Here is a 6213-nt window from a genome sequence, read left to right on the forward strand (position 1 = left end):
CCTGCAACATAATGTTGATGACGATGCTTCATTCGTGCTCAGGACAAACTGCAGTAAAGTGTGAGAGAAACGTTGAGCTACAAGATACGTTGAGCTACAAGATACTTCTGCAGGTATGATTGTTCCCAATAAATGAACTTATTGTGTCAGGAGGGCAAGAGTCATCAAGGGAGCCCCAGTGACATGCAGGGTGGATGACATCCAGATGTGACTTACAGACAATGGGGCTTCTCATGCAGCGTAGAGGGAAAGTGATTACATCTATATAATCTGCATTGACATTCACACTGCCGATGAAATGCAAATAGCATTTTTTATTTCTGTTTGAAACTTTTCAGTTGCTATCTGGATGGCATTTAGCGTAGGCCTTTTATGCACTCGAAGGAGGCATAATCTGTGTTGTGTCACATACTCATTTTTTATTGTTGGTTTTGGAAAAATAAACAGAACAGGTTGATTTTATCATATACTGCTGGAACTTTTTTGCTTCCGTTAGTTGTTGAGGTCATTTGTTTTACTTTTAGAGAGGAAGAAGAGGAATAATAATAATAATAATAATAATAATAATAATAATAATAATAATAATAATAATAATAATAATAATAATAATAATAATAATAATAATAATAATAATAATAATAATAATAATAATAATAATAATAACAAGAAGAAGAAGAAGAAGAAGAAGATTTTTGATTTTTGCAAAAACACTTTAATCTTATTCAAACATTTTGCAGTTTTACATTAGATGAAAGCATTTAAGTGCCTCAGAACATCTTTTCCAAACAAACTTCAATCACATTTAACATTTAGAACATTTAGTACATTTAGAACATTTAGAACATTTTACAAATTTTCATTAGATGAAATTTCAAAAACACTAAACACTCAAAAACATTAAACACCAAGAAACAAAGGGAAATACAATATAAGAATTAGTGAAGAAGAAGAAGAAGAAGAAGAAGAAGAAGATTTTTTTAAATCAAAAAAAAATTTTTTTTTTGATTTTTGCAAAAACACTTTAATCTCATCAAACATTTTGCAGTTTTACATTAGATGAAAGCATTTAAGTGCCTCAGAAGATCTTTTCCAAACAAACTTCAATCACATTTAACATTTAGAACATTTAGAACATTTTACAATTTTTCATTAGATGAAATTTCAAAAACACTAAACACTCAAAAACATTAAACACCAAGAAACAAAGGGAAATACAATATAAAAATTAGTGCATTATAACAGGAAGTTTGCAAAAGTGAGGTGGTCATCAACTAAAGTGCATAGGGCATTTTTGTAACACCAGATGTTCCTAAAGTTATTCAGGTCTTTTGTCAATTTATAGAAACCAAATTCTAGTTTTAAGCGACATCTGATGTTACAGCAAAAAACAGTAGCTGCTTCTTGAACGGTATTTTTTTCAATTTTCCTCTTCCTGGTCACATGAATTGCAAGTTTTGCCTCCCCAGAAATAAAATTTAAAAGCTGCCACTTTCTCTGATTCGATCTATTGTACCCAGCACCGTAGATGAATTTCCTGATACTAAAGTTTTCATTGAACAAGTTAAAAACATTCGTTAGAAGAGTGAAGAGCACTGCAAGTCTCCCACACTCACTGAAAGTATGAAAGACTGTCTCCTGAAGGGGACAGAAGGGACACTGGCTGGACACCGCAGGGGCAAAAACAGAGACAAAAGCATTGGAACCGACGGCACCATGCAAAATCCTCCACTGGAGGTCGGCTGTTTTTTTCTTGAGGGGGTGTTTGTACAGAAGTCTCCACTGCGGGTCAGGTCCATTTCCCGTCATCTTGTTGGCCCAGGTAGTGGGGGCTCTGTCACACAGGTTTTTCTTGTTGATTACTTTTACACATTGTTTGTACAGTATTTTTTTGTTGGCCGTGTGCAGGCTGATCTGTCGTTCATCTCCGAGGAGAGGACCCTCCAGTTCTCCAAACAGGGGACTGATGTGGACCTCTGGGAAAGGATCTTTGCTGTCTGGTACAGTCCCTGTACTATAGTCTAGGAGGAGGCCTCTCTCCTTCCCGGAAAGTCTTTGCCTCCACAGTTGTAGTACCCTCTGAGCCACCCTGGTGGATTGGATGTTCAGCAGTGAGCTCACAGCCTGGGCATCCGCCAGCGCTGGCCCAGCGTTGTCCACCAGTTGCTGGAGGGTCACGGTCCTGGTTCTGCAAAGCGCTGCAGACAGACCAGCCTGGCCCCACTGCAGACGTCCAGCCTGGCCCCATGCACTAGTGGTTCCCTCAGTAACCAGAACAAAGAGTCAGAGCTTTTTCCTGGGCTGCTTTTAAATAGGGCCCATGACTTAAAAACACCATGATAAAACGGAGGCAAACCATTTAACTTTAGAAGCTTAGAGTCCATTAAAAACAGAGCAGCATCCAGGTCCAAGTGGCTCACTCGTCTGAATATGCAGCCGCCCACCTCTCTCCACGTCAGATCCGCTGGTCCGGTCAGAAACCGCTGGATGAACTATAATCTGAACCTGGCTGTTCTACTAGCCAGGTGGATGAGGCCCTGTCCCCCCTCCTCTCTTGATAAAAACAACACTCCTTGAGGCACCCAATGCAGCCCATCCCAGAAAAAGTTAACAAGTTTGGTCTGGATTTGGGCTAGAAACCCTGATGGAGAGTCCATACAGGCCAAGCGGTGCCACAGCTGCGAGGCTACCAGATTGTTAATCACTAAAACTCGACCTCTGTACGACATTCTGGGGAGCAACCATTTCCATTTTTTAAGTTTCCCTTCTATTTTGTCAATGACGCCCTCCCAGTTCTTCCTGGTTGTTGTCTCATTTCCCAGGTACACACCGAGATATTTGAGACCATCAGTCTTCCAACACAAGTTTTGAGGAAGAACCGGGAGGTTGCCATGCCACTCACCAACAGCAAGGGCTTCACTTTTGTTCCAGTTTACTTTTGCAGCAGTTAAAACATTGAATGAGTTTGTTAAACCCACCAGAACATTAACATCCCTTTGGTTTTTGATAAGAACAACAACATCATCAGCATAGGCAGATAAAAGAATGTTCTCTCTAACACCAGGTAAAATCAAACCATCGATGTTTTTGCGAATTTTACAGAGGAGGGGCTCCAGAGAGAGTGCATAGAGCATCCCAGACAGGGCACAACCCTGCCGGATGCCCCGATGCACCCCGAAGGGGGCACACAAACTGCCGTTAAACTTCAGAATACTCTCAACATCACTGTACAACACCTTGATCTTGGCAATGAACTCGGTGCTGAACCCAAACCTCTCCATGGTTGTCCAGAGGAAGCTGCGCTCAACACCCAATGATCTGGACACCTCCAAAACATCACGAATTAGGTAGACATTGTCTGCCATGGACCTGCCGGGCACACAGTAGGTTTGATCCCGGTGGATGACCTGCTCCATAGCTTCCCTCAGCCTGGTAGCCAAAGCCTTGGACAGAATCTTGTAATCGGTGCAGAGCAGTGACACAGGGCGCCAGTTCTTGATGTCCTGCAGATTGCCTTTTTTAGGCAGGAGGGCAACGACCGCCCTCCGGCAGGACAGTGGCAAAGAGCCTGAGGATAGACTTTCGGTGAACACTTCCAGCATATCACATGCTAGAATCTCCCAGAAGGCTGTATAGAACTCAACCGTTAGACCATCGATACCCGGAGAATGTCGTCCCTGCATGTTCTGCAGGGCAGTGTGGAGTTCCTCTAACTCCAGCGGCCGGTCAAGTTGTGAATTTGTCTCCGTGGAGACCTGAGGTAGCTCTGCACAGAACTCCTCTAACAGTGGCTGGTTTTCTCGGTATTCACTTTCATACAAAGATGAATAAAAACTCACAGCTCGCCTTCTGATCTGTCCAGGCTCTGTCAGCTCCTGTCCTGTGTCAGACAGCAGGGAGTGGATCACGTTGGTCTGTCCATGCTTTTTTTCCAGGCCGAAGAAGAAGCTAGAGGGAGCATCCATCTCGGTGATGTTTTGTACTAGGGCACCCTGTACTTTGGTATCCAACAGGTCGGCTAAAGCCATTCTTTTGGACTTGAGGATTTCAGTACACCTCTGATTTCCTGTGGAAGCGCTTGTCTCCAACTCCACAATTTCAGCCTCTAGGTGTTTCATAGACCGGCAGGTGTCTCGTGTGACGTTCAAAGTATACTGTTGGCACAGGACTTTTATCTCTGTTTTGCCATAGTCCCACCACTGGCTAAGAGAGGTAAAATCAGCTTTTCTAAGTCTAAAAGTGCTCCAAAAATAACTGAAGATCTCTCTAAAGCCTCTGTCCAAAGCTAAAGTTGAATTAAAATGCCAGTATGCACTCCTAGGTAAAATATTTCCCATCACAACGCGACATGAAACCAGAGAATGATCAGTATAAGCAGCTGGCATTATATTACAGTCTTTGAAAGCATTGAAATGGTGTTTAAAACAGTAAAAGTGATCCAGCCTGGCTAAAGACACCCTGCCTTCTGTCAGGTGGGACCAAGTGTACTGTCGGCAGTCTGGATGCATCCTCCTCCACACATCCACTAGGCCACGAGAAGAGACCAGCCGTTTTAGAGTGTGTTGGGATGCTGGGTAAGGCGAAGAAGAAGAAGAAGAACATTTTTAAAATCACATTTATAGTATTCATAAATGTCGAAATACGAGGTACTCACATTGACACAAAATCCAAAAAAGATGCACACAAACAGAAACTCACATTTCAAAAATAATCAATATAATATGTAGGAACATAAGCAAAATATGCATGAATTAAACCAACCACTGACTGAACACAAGTTCCTCACTTAACACGGACATAAGACACCTTTGACACACCATAAGTTCGTAAAAGTGTCTAACTCATTCATATCTCTGAAATAGTTAGGAGATGAAGACATACGCACTCGCATAAAGAGCCTATACATGTGCAATGGGCAGCAAAGTCACGGCACCCAGGGCGCAGTTTTGAGATTTTCTGCCTTGCTCAAGGGCACTTGAGTAGTCCCCAGGAAGTTAACCGGCACTTCTATAAACACCAGTCCACACTCCATTCTGTCATCCACATGGTCAAATCCCCAAACCAAGTCTCTCTGAATGTTGTCATGAATCCTTAATGTTGTTGACGGGTGACAAATGTTGATTTTTTTTAATACTTTTGAAAACATTTTGCAAATAACACTAAAACATTGTCTGTCTTCCACGATAAGAGAAACAACGGATGTCTCACTACAAACATCCTGCAGGAGCAGCACCCCACTGGGTTTCTATTTGGAGTCCATAGCCTCACTCTGGTCGCACCATCCCAAGGTTGTTGCTCATCACTGCTAATTTATGCGCAGAGAACACACTGGCCTTTAGATGTGAGTCAAGTAAGAGAGCTGCTATTACATGAGCAATGCTCCATGTGAAGCTCTTTGCTTGTTAGTAGGGTCGACCATGTGTATGACTTTGCAGTCCAATCATGTAATTTAATGTGTGCACATGTATATGTGTGAGCTTTTGCAAGAGCACTCTCTTTTTGTTTGTGTAGGGTTAGGTGAGGGTGAGAGTCAGTTGTAAGAGTGATGAAATCAAGAGACAGGGTTACTTTGAACACACGTAAAAGGAAAAGATGTATTAAAAATGGTGAAGTTAATGGACAACAAGATGATGACCATAAATTAGATCACAAAATTGTGATACCAATTATCAGTGATTAATGTTGGATAAAAATAATATGATAACATCGTGGAGATCACTTTACTAAAATACATTAATCTCTAAAATGTATTTACATGGATGGTTTCTATCTTTACAAATACTTTCATTCTGTCAGTTTGCATTTTCTGTATCTATGATCATAATAAACCCAAAACAACTATAAATTACACAGCTTCTCACTTAGAAAAGGAGTGTTTAAAGACATTTATTTCACTTGCAATTTTTGTGAAGTGCATGGCTGAGACAGAGGGGAATTTTTTTCAGAATTAAATTAAAAGAACAAATACAATTCTTAAAATTACCAAAATAGGAAAATGTACCTCTTGAGGTAAATGCGTTTCTAATATTTATTGAAAAAACATTGGAATTATGCCACGGAAATCCTCATCTATCCCTCTGGGGATAGTAAAGAAGAAGTAAATTGCTCTTCTTCTACACTATATTAGCACTGACATAACATTATCGATGAGGCTTAACATGTAAATTCAAGGGGTGACTTTAAGGGGTTATAGTAAATGTTGCCTACCTGGACTGA

The sequence above is a fragment of the Antennarius striatus genome, chromosome 7, assembly GCF_040054535.1.
Source record: "Antennarius striatus isolate MH-2024 chromosome 7, ASM4005453v1, whole genome shotgun sequence".
Lineage (NCBI taxonomy): Eukaryota > Metazoa > Chordata > Actinopteri > Lophiiformes > Antennariidae > Antennarius > Antennarius striatus.